The sequence below is a fragment of the Ochotona princeps genome, chromosome X (genome assembly GCF_030435755.1).
Source record: "Ochotona princeps isolate mOchPri1 chromosome X, mOchPri1.hap1, whole genome shotgun sequence".
In the NCBI taxonomy this organism is placed as follows: domain Eukaryota; kingdom Metazoa; phylum Chordata; class Mammalia; order Lagomorpha; family Ochotonidae; genus Ochotona; species Ochotona princeps.
In genome coordinates this window covers 88,680,827-88,694,632 of record NC_080865.1, presented here as the reverse complement: position 1 = coordinate 88,694,632, position 13,806 = coordinate 88,680,827, and the positions used below count along the sequence as shown (strand labels likewise).

At 41.8% G+C, this 13,806-nt stretch overlaps 1 protein-coding gene across 3 annotated transcripts in view; it reads left to right on the top strand.

Annotated features, from left to right (window-relative positions):
• The window catches only part of SMARCA1 (SWI/SNF related, matrix associated, actin dependent regulator of chromatin, subfamily a, member 1), an 87,866-nt gene that overhangs the window by 50,043 nt on the left and 24,017 nt on the right, over positions 1-13,806 (top strand). The gene's annotated exons all lie outside the window — the stretch shown is intronic.

Here is a 13,806-nt window from a genome sequence, read left to right as displayed (position 1 = left end):
ATTGACTGTTATAAGACTTGAAAATTGGTTGGAATGTTACACTTATTAGTAATAAACCATGTTTGTATAGGGCATTTTATAATGTGCAAAATGCTTTAACACATTTCATTTGATTCCTACAAGTCACATGAAGTAGCTGTTATTATCACCTTCACACACTAGGCAAGGAAACGGAAGTTCAGGGAGAGGATTATTAACCTTGTTCAAGGTCACATAGCTAATAAGGTTGCCATGGGAGCTGGTTTCAAACCCTAGTTCAGAGTATTCAAGTGCTGTGCTCTTTCCACTCTGACATTCTGGGCTATTTCTGCATGTGATATAACCCTGCGTCTTGCTACAGTCCTAAATAAGGACTGTGTTTATAGTGGTGTGGCATGTTTTTTGGGAGATGTGCCAAGTGGTAGTCAAATAGCAGCAATAAAAAATCAGAACTGATGATAGAACTGTTTATGCTCCTTCTTTGGTGATTCTGAGATTTTGTTCCTTATGATAATTGCGGTGTTCACTGCATTCTGGCCACAGCTCTGATTTGAATGTAAACATTGCCTTTCATTACAGGCAGTTTGTGGTTAGGGGTGAGGGCTTACAGTGACTGTTTGGATGGGAGCCAGCTGGCAGAAGATGGAGGAGAGAGGAAACCTCAGAAGACGTAGGAATGCAGGGACAGCTGCAAAGGGTAATGGAAAGAAGGAGAAGGTGTAAGAGGAGGATCGGGATGAGAGAGGGAAGATGCAAATCACTGCAGTGTTTTTAACTTAGGGAGGTGGATGAGCGAATGATGAAACATCAACAGACATATTTTGATCTGTGGCCAGACCAACCTGAACGCAGCTGATCTTGGAAGCTAAGTAGGGTCGGACCTGGTTTGTACTGAGATAGGAGATATGTATTTCATCCTGGCTTGCATTACTTTTTGTTCCAGATTCTTTATAGATATTAGCTTCTTATCCTCATGACGGCCGTGGAACTGAATGGTTGTTTACAGGTGAGGAACCTGGGGCATAGAGAGGTTGAACGGTTTGATCTGAGGAATTAACACAAGTCATATCTCTTGTAAGTGTTATAGTGTGGTCAGACTTAATCTTGAAAAGCTCAATTGGTGATGTACAGATTGGCAGGGACACCAGTCATGAGGCTTTTGGAGTATGAAAATGAGAGAAGATGGTGGTGACTTGGACTGTGATGGCGGAGAGAACAGATTCGATGGTCTACAATTCTACTCCTACTCTCGGGCTCTCTTCAGGCCCATTCTGGATTACCGTTGTGTTGTCCTAAGACTTGCTTTGGACATTCTTTCTATGCTGAGAATTCTCTCCAACTAAGGATTTACAAGACAAATAGGAACACATCCTGGATGTTGGTCCTTTGTGAACCTTGTCTCTTTATTCTTTGCCAAGAACTTAAGGACTTAAACTAAGGTGAAATTTTCAATTGACTAGAGTTTTGTGTTTGAGTTCAAAGTATGGAAAAGTTAGCACGGCATGTTAATCATTGCAAAACCCTTCTTTCAAGGAGCATATGATATGTAGTCATTAAACATGTTGTTGAACATAGGCTTTTCACCCATATAGAAAACTTGTTAGGGCCACAGTGAATAGGGGGAGGGCACTGGTTTATTCTTAGATCAATAAAACTGCTATAATGGAGTTTCCTAGGGTACACTCAGGATCCCCCAAAGGGACTATTCAGGGGGTGCTGCGTGTTACTCACAGCCAGGATTCATTGGGGATCCTGGTTCAAAAGTGTTTTCCTTGAGAATCTGCTTAAGTGCATTTCTCTTTCCTGTTTTATTGCCTCCTCCACCCCCATATTCACCAGCAAAAGGTCACATCAGTATTATTGATAAGGACAGCTAGGGTTGCAGGGTATTTGAAGCTGAGAAAAGTGTTTTGCCCTAGCCACTTGATGGCTGGCATGTGTCGATTATTCCCACTAGTTAAGCCTTGATCTTGTTACACATCAGGCATGTTCACAAGCATCATTGCTTCTGCAGCTTAAAAGGCATTATTTAATGCATTCAATTCCTTGTTCAGTAGAATCTTTACATTGGAAGAGGATGACTTAACTGAAATTTCAATTACAGCATGAAAATATGGAATGTCTTAGTTCATTCAGTCCAAGACCTAGAGTGCCAGAATTTTGCTGTGTTTGTAGCTGAAGAAAGCTGTAGAATATTTCCCACTTATTTAATTAATTAGGGACTAAGTGAAACATTTGACAAGTGGAGGAAGCTCTAAGTGTTCTGAGTTTTGGTGACAGGTCATTGTGGGCCACCTACTCTGCAGTACTGGGATCAAAACATGATGAGCTGCTGTCAGGTCACTGTTTTCAGTTTATGGGCTGTTGTATTTAATTCAGTATATACTTGCTAAACTCCTTCCAAGAAACAATATCCTCACCCCCAATTTTTTTTTTCGCTAGATCATGGACCCCAGCTCTTCATCCCAAATTCCTTAGTATCTGTTTGGAAACCGAAATAACAGTTGAGATACTTCCTTTTGAAGGATAATTTTTTTTTTGTATTGTTAGGAACTACAGTAGGATGTAAAGTCTGAGTACTTCAGCCACCTCTTAGGTATCTGTTCATTAGTAGTGGTTTATAATTAATCTGTCTAGTTCTTACATGGCAGTTCTTTTGCATGGAAATTGAAATTTATTGATATTTTTATACGAAGCTATGCAAAGTTATAACAGTTGAGTTTACATTTGATCATTCTAAGCTATTATGTTTGATTAATGTAAATACTATGACTTTCTTTTTTTCTTTTTTTAATATTTTTATTTTGAATTTTGAATTATGTGGTACATTTTTGTATAGGCTAGGATTCCCCCCCCCCAAAATCCTACCTCTTGTCAGATTTTTCCCATTTTGTTACAATAGTATAGTCCTTCATAAGGAATCATAATTCCATCAGTCTCTTATTTAAGTGTACCCCGACATTGTTGGTAGAGACAATGTCAGACAGTCCAGCATCCCATTGTCTACACATGTCCAACAGTTTCATTGGGAATCCATCTTTCATCTGGATGCAGGGATGCATGTTCCATTATACCCCCACGTCTGTGTATGATAGACCCCAGTACTCCATCACTCTACATTACTATAAGTGAGAAGCCATGAAACAAGGTCAACAACCGGTATGAGTTAGAACAGCCACAACAACAACAACAACAACATTAACAACAAATTATAGTACCATAAAAAAAGCACCACTGAGTAACCAGCACATGAGTGACAACAAGGAAACACAGAAGTCTCTTGGGAAAAATGATGCCATCGTATAATTCATGAGCACGTGATGAATTCAACTAGAGAAAAGAGATTATTTGGAATGAACCAAACTGAAATAAATACATCGAAACACATGGGATACAGCCAAAAAAGCAAACAGTCAAAAAACAGTATGGATTGGACTGTTAGAGTTACACTTTCCATGTTGGCTTCCTTATATAAGAAAGAACATATGGTATTTGTTCTTTCGTGATTAACTCATTTCACTGAGCATAATAGTCTCTAGTTGGGACCACCTGGTTGTAAATAGAATAATTTCATTCTTCTTAATAGCTGAATAATATTCCACGGAGTAGATGTACCACAGTTTCTTTTTTTTTTTTTTAAAGATTGATTCATCTTTATTACAGCCAGATATACACAGAGGAGGAGAGACAGAGAGGAAGATCTTCAGTCCGATGATTCACTCCCCAAGTGAGCCACAACGGGCCGGTGCGTGCCGATCAGAAGCCCGGAACCTGGAACCTCTTCTGGGTCTCCCACATGGGTGCAGTGTCCCAATGCATTGGGCCGTCCTCAACTGCTTTCCCAGGCCACAAGCAGGGAGCTGGATGGGAAGTGGAGCTGCCGGGGTTAGAACCGGCGCCCATATGGGATCCCGGGGCTTTCAAGGTGAGGACTTTAGCCGCTAGGCCATGCCGCCGGGCCCAAGATTTTAAAGCAAATTAGTAGGTGTACCACAGTTTCTTAAGCCACTCTTCTTTGGACACACATCTGGTTCGTTTCCATGTCTTTGCTATTGTAGATTGTGCTGCTGTAAATATAGGATTACAGATCCCCTTCTCACATGCAAATTTCACTCCTTTTTGGGTATATTCCTAGGAGCGGGATAACTGGGTCACATGGCAGGTTTATTTGCAATTTTCCAAGCACTCTCCATACTGATTTCCATAGTGGTTGTACTAGCCTACACTCCCACCAGCAGTGAAGGAGGGTGCCTTTTCCCCCACATCCACACCAGCAGGTGTTATTGGTTGAGTTCTCAATGTAGGCCAGTCTCACTGGAGTTAGGTGGTAGCTCAACGTGGTTTTCATTTGTATCTCTCTGATGGCTAGGGAGCCTGAGTATCTTTTCATATGTCTGTTAGCCATTTGAATCTGTTCTTTTGAAAATGTTCATTTCTTTTGCCCATTTTGTTACAGGGTTGTTATTTTTTTCTCTCCCTGGGTTTCTGAAGCTCTTTGTAGATCCTGGGTATTAGTCCTCTATCACTTGTGTAGTATGCAGAAATTTTCTCCCATTCTGTTGGTTGCTTCTTCACTTTGTTAATTGTTTCCTTTGCTGTACAGAAGCTTTTTAGTTTGGTGTAGTCCCATTTGTTCATTTTGGCTTTGATTGCCTTTGCTTTTGGCATTTTTTTCTAAGAAGGCTTTCCCTGTTCCTGTATCTTGGAGTGTGCTTCCTATGTTTTTCTTTAATAGTTTGATGGTTTCTGGGTATAGATTTGGGTCCTTGATCCATTTAGAGCTAATTTTTGTATAATGTAACATGTGTGGATCTTGCTTCTTTATTCTGCAAGCTGCTATCCAGTTGTCCCAACAGCATTTGTTGAATAGACCAGGATTTTTGCCTGGATTGTTTTCAGTTTTCTTGTCAAAGATGAGTTGACTATACATGTGTGGGCTTCCTTCTGGTGTTTCTATTCTGTTCCATTGATCTTCTCTGTTTTTGTACCAGTTCCAGACTGTTTTGATGACCACTGCTCTGTAGTATGTCTAGAGGGCTGGAATTGTGATTCCTCCAGGTTGATTTCTATTTTTCAGGATAGCTTTAGCTATTCGTGGTCTTTTGTGATTCTAGATGAACTTTTGTATCATCTTTCCTATTTCTGAGAAGAATGTTGTTGGGATTTTGATTGGGATTGCGTGGAATCTGCATATTGCTTTTGGTAATATGGTCATTTTGATAATGTTGATCCTGCCAATCCAGGAACATGGTAAGGTTTTCCATTTTTCAAGATTTTCTTCTATTTCCTTTTAAAATGATTTATAGTTTTCATCATAGAGTTCTTTCACCTATTTAGTTAGCTTAATTCCTAGGTATTTAAGATTCCTCTCCTCTATTTTAAAGGGAACTGTACTTACAATTTCTTTCTCATCCATGGAATTATTTATGTACACTAGTGCCATCAATTTGTGTTCATTAATTTTGTATTCTGCTACTCTGCCAAAGTCTCCCCATTTTCTCAATGTCTTCCTCAGTTAACCCTGAGAGTGGGTGAAGCTTTTGCTCCTTTGCTGGAGAGTCTTCAGTAACATTCATAGTGCCTTTGTCTTTTCTTTTACTTTTTGTAGTTGCCATTCTGGTTGATGAAATCATCTCTAAGGTGTATTACCTACAGCTCTACAAGTTGATTTTTTATGATCAATCAGTGCCCTGGATTTGGAAAACACAGCTGTCCTGAATAATTGCTTTGTTGACAGCACTGATTTTGTAGGCTGCACTGATTTTGTCTCCCCCTGCTGGCCGATAAGTCTAAGTGCGTCCTGGAGTTATTTTGGGTGGAGTTGGTGGCATGCCCTGCTGGGGCTGTTTTTTCTGCAGAGCCTGTGTAGTGCTCTAAGATGGTGGTGATTTTGTTGCCAGCTTAGTTCTTGGGCAGCTCAGCTGTGCTCCCTTCAGTGTAACAGTGTCAGGTCCCGTGACACTGATATCTGAGAGCTTCTGAATTAGTGCATGTGCAGTTTACCACTGCTTCTCTTGCAGTTTATCAGTGTTTGGAGCACTTGCCTCAGTGTCCAAGATGGCACCCGTAGGGGCACTAGTAAAGATCAGGGGGCTGTCGGCCATCAGCTCCAGGGGCCACACAGACCCTACAGGCTGCAAGGCTGGTGCTGTGGGCTCAGCTCAGTGCAATTAGCTAGTAACATGCCCACTTTGGACCTTCAGCTGGGGTCCACACTTGCTGCCCTGCTACCTGAGATGGCGCCAAGCTGGACGCTGCTGGAGAACTGCAGCTGCTGGCTTTCATCTCCAGGGACCACACCGACCCTGCAGGGAGTGAAGCTGGTGCTACCCTCCCCACTTGGATCTGTTCTGTGTGATCCACCAGAAGCGTGCCTCCTCTGTGCCACTTTGTCAACTCCACATTACGCCTCTCCACACAAGATGGCGCCCTGAGTCTCCTACTCTTTCTCTGCCCGGGCTGGTCCCAGTCACCCAGCTTGATTGTCAAGTTCCAGAGTGCACTCACCTCCCGAGCTCCCCACGCGGACCCAGGCTCCCACCTGTCGGTCACAAGAGCTGTGTGGAGGCCACTGCTGGATGTCTGGCTGGTGCTGGAAACGGATCGCCGGAGCCTGGAACACCGGAGCCTGGATCGCTGGAGTCTGAGTTGCCCCTTGCTGACTGCTGGTGGATTTTTCTGTCCACTGCAACACTGCTGTCCCATCGCCACAGCTTTCCAGTGTCCAGGGGGTCTCCAGGTACCTCCTGCTTACTGCCTGAGCCCTATTTTCCCCCTGTAATCTACTTATTGCACTTCACCTTGTGTAAAGATTCTCCTTCTTATCAAACGTGTCTGTACTCTATGCCGCCATCTTGCCTCTCCCAATACTATGACTTTCCATTGACGGGAAGCGCAGTCTTTATACTCAAACATTAAAACATACAAAGCATCAATGCATTGTTAAGCATAACAGCAAATTACTAAAAATCAGACTTTGTGACCAAGTACCATGATTAAATCACTTCTTATTTTACATCAACTGTGCACGTCCACCACTTATGCTTGCTATCAAAATGTTACACATGCAAAACAATCAGTTACAGGCAAAAATACTAAAGCTGTATGCTTGATATTTCAAATACACTTGTTTGAGAGCAACTCAAGGATTCACAGTGAGTGTCGTCAGCTGTAGGGGCCTGAAAATGATTTATAAAACTGTTAAACCATTAAAGAATTGCTTGAAATTATATATTTCTTGTACTAGACCTCCAGTGTATGTATACGTAACTATAAATATTGTTCCTTGTGCTGATAAAAATGGAGAAATACTAAAGTTTGAAAATTCTGGATATTTCCTTCATAGCAGATATTAACGGTATTATATTTTTAACATTTATTTATTTATTTGAAAGTCAAAGTTAGCAGCGTGAGAGGGGGGAAGAGACAGAGATCTTCATCCGCTGGTTCATTCCACAGATAAATGCCTTGGCCAGGACTCAATCAGAACCGGACTAGGCCAAAGCCAGGAGCCAAGAACTCTGGATCTTCCATGTGGGTGCAGGGGTCGAAACACATTGAATCATCTTTTATGGTAAAGGCAATATTTTTAATCTAAATGAAATGACTATTATATTTTAAAGGTATGATCACAGTCTACAAAGACTTTTTGAAAAATCAAACTATATATTTTTCTTTTTGATTTCAAAAAATTATTTGAGTGCCCAATATACTCAATACTTTAGCCTAGTGGCTAAAGTCCTTGTCTTGCATGTGCTGGGATCCTATATGGACACTGGTTCATGTCCAGGTTACTTCATTTTCCATCCAGCTCCCTGCTTGTGGCCTCGGAAAGCAGTAGAGGATAGCTCAGAGCCTTGGGACCCTGCACCCGCGTGGGAGACCTGGAGGACGTTTCTGGCTCCTGGCGTCGGATCAGCTGAGCTCCAGTTGTTGCGACCACTTTAGGAGTGATTCAGCAGATGGAATATCATTCTGCTTTCCCTCTCTGTACACCCGACTTTAAATAAAAATAAATACATGTTTAAAAAAACTTATTGGAAAGGAAAAGTTACAGAGAGAGGACACACCACACACACACACACACACACACACACACACACTCACTTTAAGAGAATGCGTCTCTCCACTGGTTCACTCCCTAGTTGGCCACACCACAATGCTTTAGATTAGGGTAGACCGAATCTAGGATGCTCCCAAGTGGGAGCAGGGGCTCAAGCACATGGTGCACTTTCCACTGCTTTCCCAGGCACTTTAGCTAGAAGCGAATCAGAAGTGGACTGGCCAGGACTCATACCAGGATGCATGTAGGGTTCCAGTATCACAGGTGAAGGTGTAACCTGCTACAGGTAATGCAGGACCCACCATAGATTATTTTTTTAAGGAAAAAATAATGTGTTTGTAATTAAAAAGCTTATTTTATATTATACAATGTTAATGATTTTGAACGTCTCAGCTACCAGTATTAAAGAAGTAATTTCTGTAATATGTTTGAAATAATGATGCTTTTAGGATTTACATTATCATACTCTCTAATACAAAGCATGGGCAAGTTAAAATAGAAGTATACCATTTTCGTAGTGTGCAACCTTGGTGGATGAAGGATGTCTCTTAGCAGTAATTCTGGAAGTAGCCTCTGGTTTTACCAGATGTATAATCTAGGGCTGTTATATAAGTAAAATTTTACCTTGTAGTACTGGAAAGTGATTTGTGATGTGTGAACTGATACAGTAGCTTTTCATCTCAGGGAACCACCACGGGAAAGTCCATTTAAGATGTCGGTAGGTTTAGCTGAACTGGAATGCTGGTGTTGTTGAACTGGGCCGTGGTTCTTCAGACCTGGCTCACAGCCACAGCACATTTAGTGTGTTAAATCAGCCAACACAATGAGATTCTGCAGGCCTTTTTAGGCACTGGAGATTTTCTGTTAGTTTGCTGCACTAGGTCATAAAAGGTCTCATTATCCTTGTTTTTTGTTTTTTTATTTTACAGATGATTCCATAGGCGGTTGTTCCATTGTGCTGGTAGTTGTTCATTGTCCTTGTTCCATTCTTACAACTCTCTTGTTCCAAGTCATACTTGTTATCCATCGGAAGCTTTGCAACATCACTGCTGTGTCTTTAACTCAAAAGAATTCTGTTGTCTAGGATCTCGTAAATCATTAAATGCGACCTGTGCTGTGATGGAAGAAGCCAGTGCAGAGCCTTGTCCATTTTTTATGTGCTGTTATACTTTGGTCCATTCTTGTGGTATCTAAGATGTTAAGCTTCCTTTTTTTTTTTTCAAAAAAAAAAAAACATTAAGTTTTTATTGGAAAGGAAGATATACAGAGAGAAGGAGAAACAGAGAGAAACATCTCCCATCTGCTTGTTCACTCCCCAAGTGGCCGCAGCAGCGAGAGCTGAGTTGATCCGAAGCCAGGAGCCAGGAGCTTCCTCTGGGCCTCCTATGTGGGTGCAGGGTCCCAAGGGTCTGGGCTGTCCTCTACTGCTTTCCTTGACCACAAGCAGGGAGCTGGTTGGGAAGTTTAGTAGCCAGGACATGAACTAGTGCCTCTATGGAATCCTGGCACATGCAAAGTGAGGATTTAGTCACTAAGCCATCATGTTGGGCCCTCAGCTTCTTTTCTGTGAGTCTTACATTGTGGGATCGTAATTTTCAACAGAAATTCTGCAGCTAAATGGTATAATCAGAGCAGACTTAGCGTTTCCTCCTGAACACAGAATGACTCATTGATATTTGCACAGCATGTAAACTTGTCCAAATTTAGTATCTCTCACACCACACTGTCACCAGGTCCCAGCAGACACCATCACCTCGTGGTTCCTGCTTCCTCCTGGTAGTTCTGTCTGATTTACATGCCTGCCTCTCTTAAACAGCACTTTGCAACCGTTGCAGGAAACTTACTACTGATAAGGCCTCATGAGAGTCTTTTCAAAATTATGAAAATGAAGGAATTTTTGATATTTAAATAATTTCGAGAATTAAAATTGTAAATGTGGCATTGCTGAAGTTAGTCCTAAGTTTTGTTTTGTTATTCTGTGCAGTGGCTAGGGAAGAAGCTGCCTCCAGTGGATCCTAAATTCCAGTTGTGATGTATAATACTCCAATTTTCCTGTTATTAGAAGTTTCAAGGGCAAATTTTCAGTACTGGGGAAATCTTCACAATAATAAATATTTTGCAGGGACGTATTATCTATTTCTGCCATAAATTAAATGTTTATAAAATATTTTGTTAGAATATGGCTGGACATGGACAGTTTGTAGGTATTTGATAAATGTTTGTAGATATTTGATAGATCTTAAGATCAAAGTGATTTTTCAAAATTAAAATTTGAAGTCAAGGTAATTTGAAATAGCATCAAACTAGCATCTTATCAAACATTTAAAGCTATATAGTCTATTCAAACATACATTTTTTTAAAATGAGACAGATATCTCCACCCTGATACATCTATCTGATCTCTTTGCTTTTTTCCTTTTCCCCTAATTTTTATTTATTTATTTATTTATTTTTTATTACAAAGTCAGATAAACAGAGAGGAGGAGAGACAGAGACGAAAATCTTCTGTCCGATGATTCACTCCCCAAGTGAGCCACAACGGGCCGGTGCGTGCCGATCAGAAGCCCGGAACCTGGAACCTCTTCCGGGTCTCCCACGCGGGTGCAGTGTCCCAATGCATTGGGCTGTCCTCGACTGCTTTCCCAGGCCACAAGCAGGGAGCTGGATGGGAAGTGGAGCCGCCGGGTTTAGAACCGGCGCCCATATGGGATCCCGGGGCTTTCAAGGTGAGGACTTTAGCCGCTAGGCCACGCCGCTGGGCCCTTCCCTAATTTTTAAAAAATGTACTTATTTTTGTTGGAAAGGCAGATTCACAGAGAAGAGAGAGAAAGATCTTCCGTTTGCTGGGTCATTCCCAAAATGACTGCTATGGCTGGAACTGAGCCAATCCAAAGCCAGGAGCCAGCAGCTTCTTCTGGGTCTCCCACGTGGGTGCAGGGTGCTAAGGCTTTGGGCCATGCTCAACTGCTTTTCCAGGTCACAAGCACAGAGCTGGATGGGAAGCGGGGTCACTGGGATTAGAACCGGCGCCTATATGGGATCCCTGTGCTTCAAGGGGAGGATTAACCAATTGGGCCATTGTGCTGTGCCCAAGAAGTTTTGAACACTGACAAATGTTGACAAAATTGTGTTGGTGAATATATGTATACATACATATCATATATCTTTTACAGTTTACTTCTTACTATGTTTGCTTTTTCCCTTATTTTTCCATTTCTGCAGCCCTCAAGATCCATTTTATTTGTTATATATTTCAAAATTGCAGCCATAAGTGCATTTTACCTGGAAGCATTTAAATATGCACATTCTTAGGGAAACTACAATATTTAATTTTGAAGGATTTATATATTTATGTGTGAGGCAGAGTGACAGAGGGAGGGGGAAGCATGTTGATATTCATCCACTGGTTCGCTCCCCAAATACTTGGAATAGCTGGGGTTGGGTTGCGTTGAAGGTAGCAACCTGAAACTCTGTCCTGGTTTCCCATATGGATGGCAAGAACCCAAGTGCCTGGGCCATCTTCTGCTACTTTCATTAGCAGAGAGCTGACCTGAAAGAGAAGGAATTGTGACTTGGAACTGGTGCTCTGATATGAGATACCAATGTTACAAGCAGTGGCTTAACCCGTTGCATCACAAGCTGATGCCTCAAAGTCCAATATTTACTTAAGATTGTTCAGGTAAAACATACATGCTTATGTTGTGGGAAATCTGTGGAGGATGGCCCTCTGCACCAATGTGGGAGACATAACAAAAAACTACTGGCTTCAGGCTTTGGATTGGCTCAGCTCTGGCTCTTACAGCCATTTGGGCAGTGAACCAGTGGATGGAATCTCTCTCTGTAATTCTGCCTTTCAAATAAAATTGCTTAAAATCTTAAAAAAAAAAAAAGGCACTGCTCAAAACTCAGCAACAGGTTTGTGATCAAGGAACATGCTGACTACCTGTTTCCTATTACACTCAGTACTTTCAATGTATTATGGACATAATGGACATTTAGTTCCTGTGTAATAATTTGTCTATCTGGTGCGGATGATTATAAATCAGTCTACTTTTTTAGTATTTTTAAAGATTTATTTTATTTTTATTGGAAAGTCAGATATGCAAAGAGGAGGAGAGACAGAGAGGAAAGACCTTCTGTCTGATGAATCACTCCTCAAGCGCCCGCAATGGCCAGAGCTGCACGTGGTGTCTGCCACACGGGTGCAGGGTCCCAAGGCTTTGGGCCGTCCTCGACTGCTTTCCCAGGCCACAAGCAGGGAGCTGGATGGGAAGCAGGGCTGCCGGGATTAGAACTGGTGCCCTCAAGGGATCCCGGTGCGTGCAAGGTAAGTTCTGTAGCCGCTAGGCTACCATGCTGGGCCCCGTATTTGTTTTTAATGCCCAGTAAGCAGATTTCGTTTTTGGAGAACTGTTAGACACAATATTTTACAAAATACTTATCTTTAGATTCTAGTGTTACATTTACCAACTGTGAAATATGTGTAATGATGAGAAAAATATGTTAGAATCATAGTTGAGCAAAACCATGACTATCTGATACCCCTGGAGAGTTCGTAATTTCTGATATGTATATGTTCCAAACTACAGGAGACTTATTGCCAGCCCTTTTAGTTTCATGTTTAATAGAATGCTGTAGAATGTACATGTTGTCTACCTGCCTTCTGAAGTCAACATGCTGCAGTGTGGCTGCAGATGCGCATAGTGGCTGGCTGGACTTCGTGCTGAGAGACACAAAGTTTGCCCCCTTCCCTCCACCACAGAGTGAACACTGCCCAGGCTGCTGAGCCATACTGTATAAGCATACTTCAAAATGTTTGTGGAAAATGAAGTCAAAAGATAAATGTACTGTGGCACAGAGAAATGCCATGTGAAGGGTACATTTCCCATGGACCTTTTGAAGACCCATCGCATGTGCTGCACTGTGAAGCCTGAAGCTCTTTGGAGTACAGTTTTGCCATACACTTAATGGCTTGTTTTTTTTGGAAGCTCGAGTTTCTGTCCTCCATCTTTTGAACTTGAGCTGTCTTCTTGGTTGTCCTTACATTTGTAACTCTGCTCAGAAAACCTTGCGTCATTTCTGTTCACCACTATTTTTGTCCTTTTCCCCTTCACAGCGGGTTCCGTGACAGTTGTCTGTAGGTTGTACTACTCCCCTCCTCTTACAATGTCTATTTCATTTTTCTTTCATTATCCTGCCACTGAATGCAGATTTTCTATTTCTGAAAATATTTTATTTGGGGGGAAAGAAAGTGAATGAGCAAGAAAGCATTCTCCTCCAATGTTTGCGGCTTTGAGATTGCGTCAGTCCAAAGCCTGGACGTAGGAACTCAGTCCTACGACAGGGACCTACCCTACTTGAGCCAGCACCACTGACTCCTGGGGTCTGCCTTAGTAGGAGGCTGGCATCGGGAGCTGGACCTGCGAGATGAACCTAGGCACTCTGATACAGGATGCAACGTGCAAGCATCCGAACTGTTGTCTTAAATGGTAGCCAAGTGCTTGTTGTCTAATTTTCTATTTTACGTAAAATATTCTCCCTTTGCATACCCCAGAAGGCACTGTAACACTCTTCATACATTGAACCAATCAAAGTTTTGAATATAATCTTTAGGTGCATTGTCGTCTCTGTACCCTGTTCTGTTTAACTAGGGGAATACAAGCGATTTTTAATTGTGGAACTTTTTATTTACTCCAAGTACTAGTATAATGTTGTAAGAATGCATTTTGTGCCACAGTATAATCAAATCTAGGATATAACCCGAG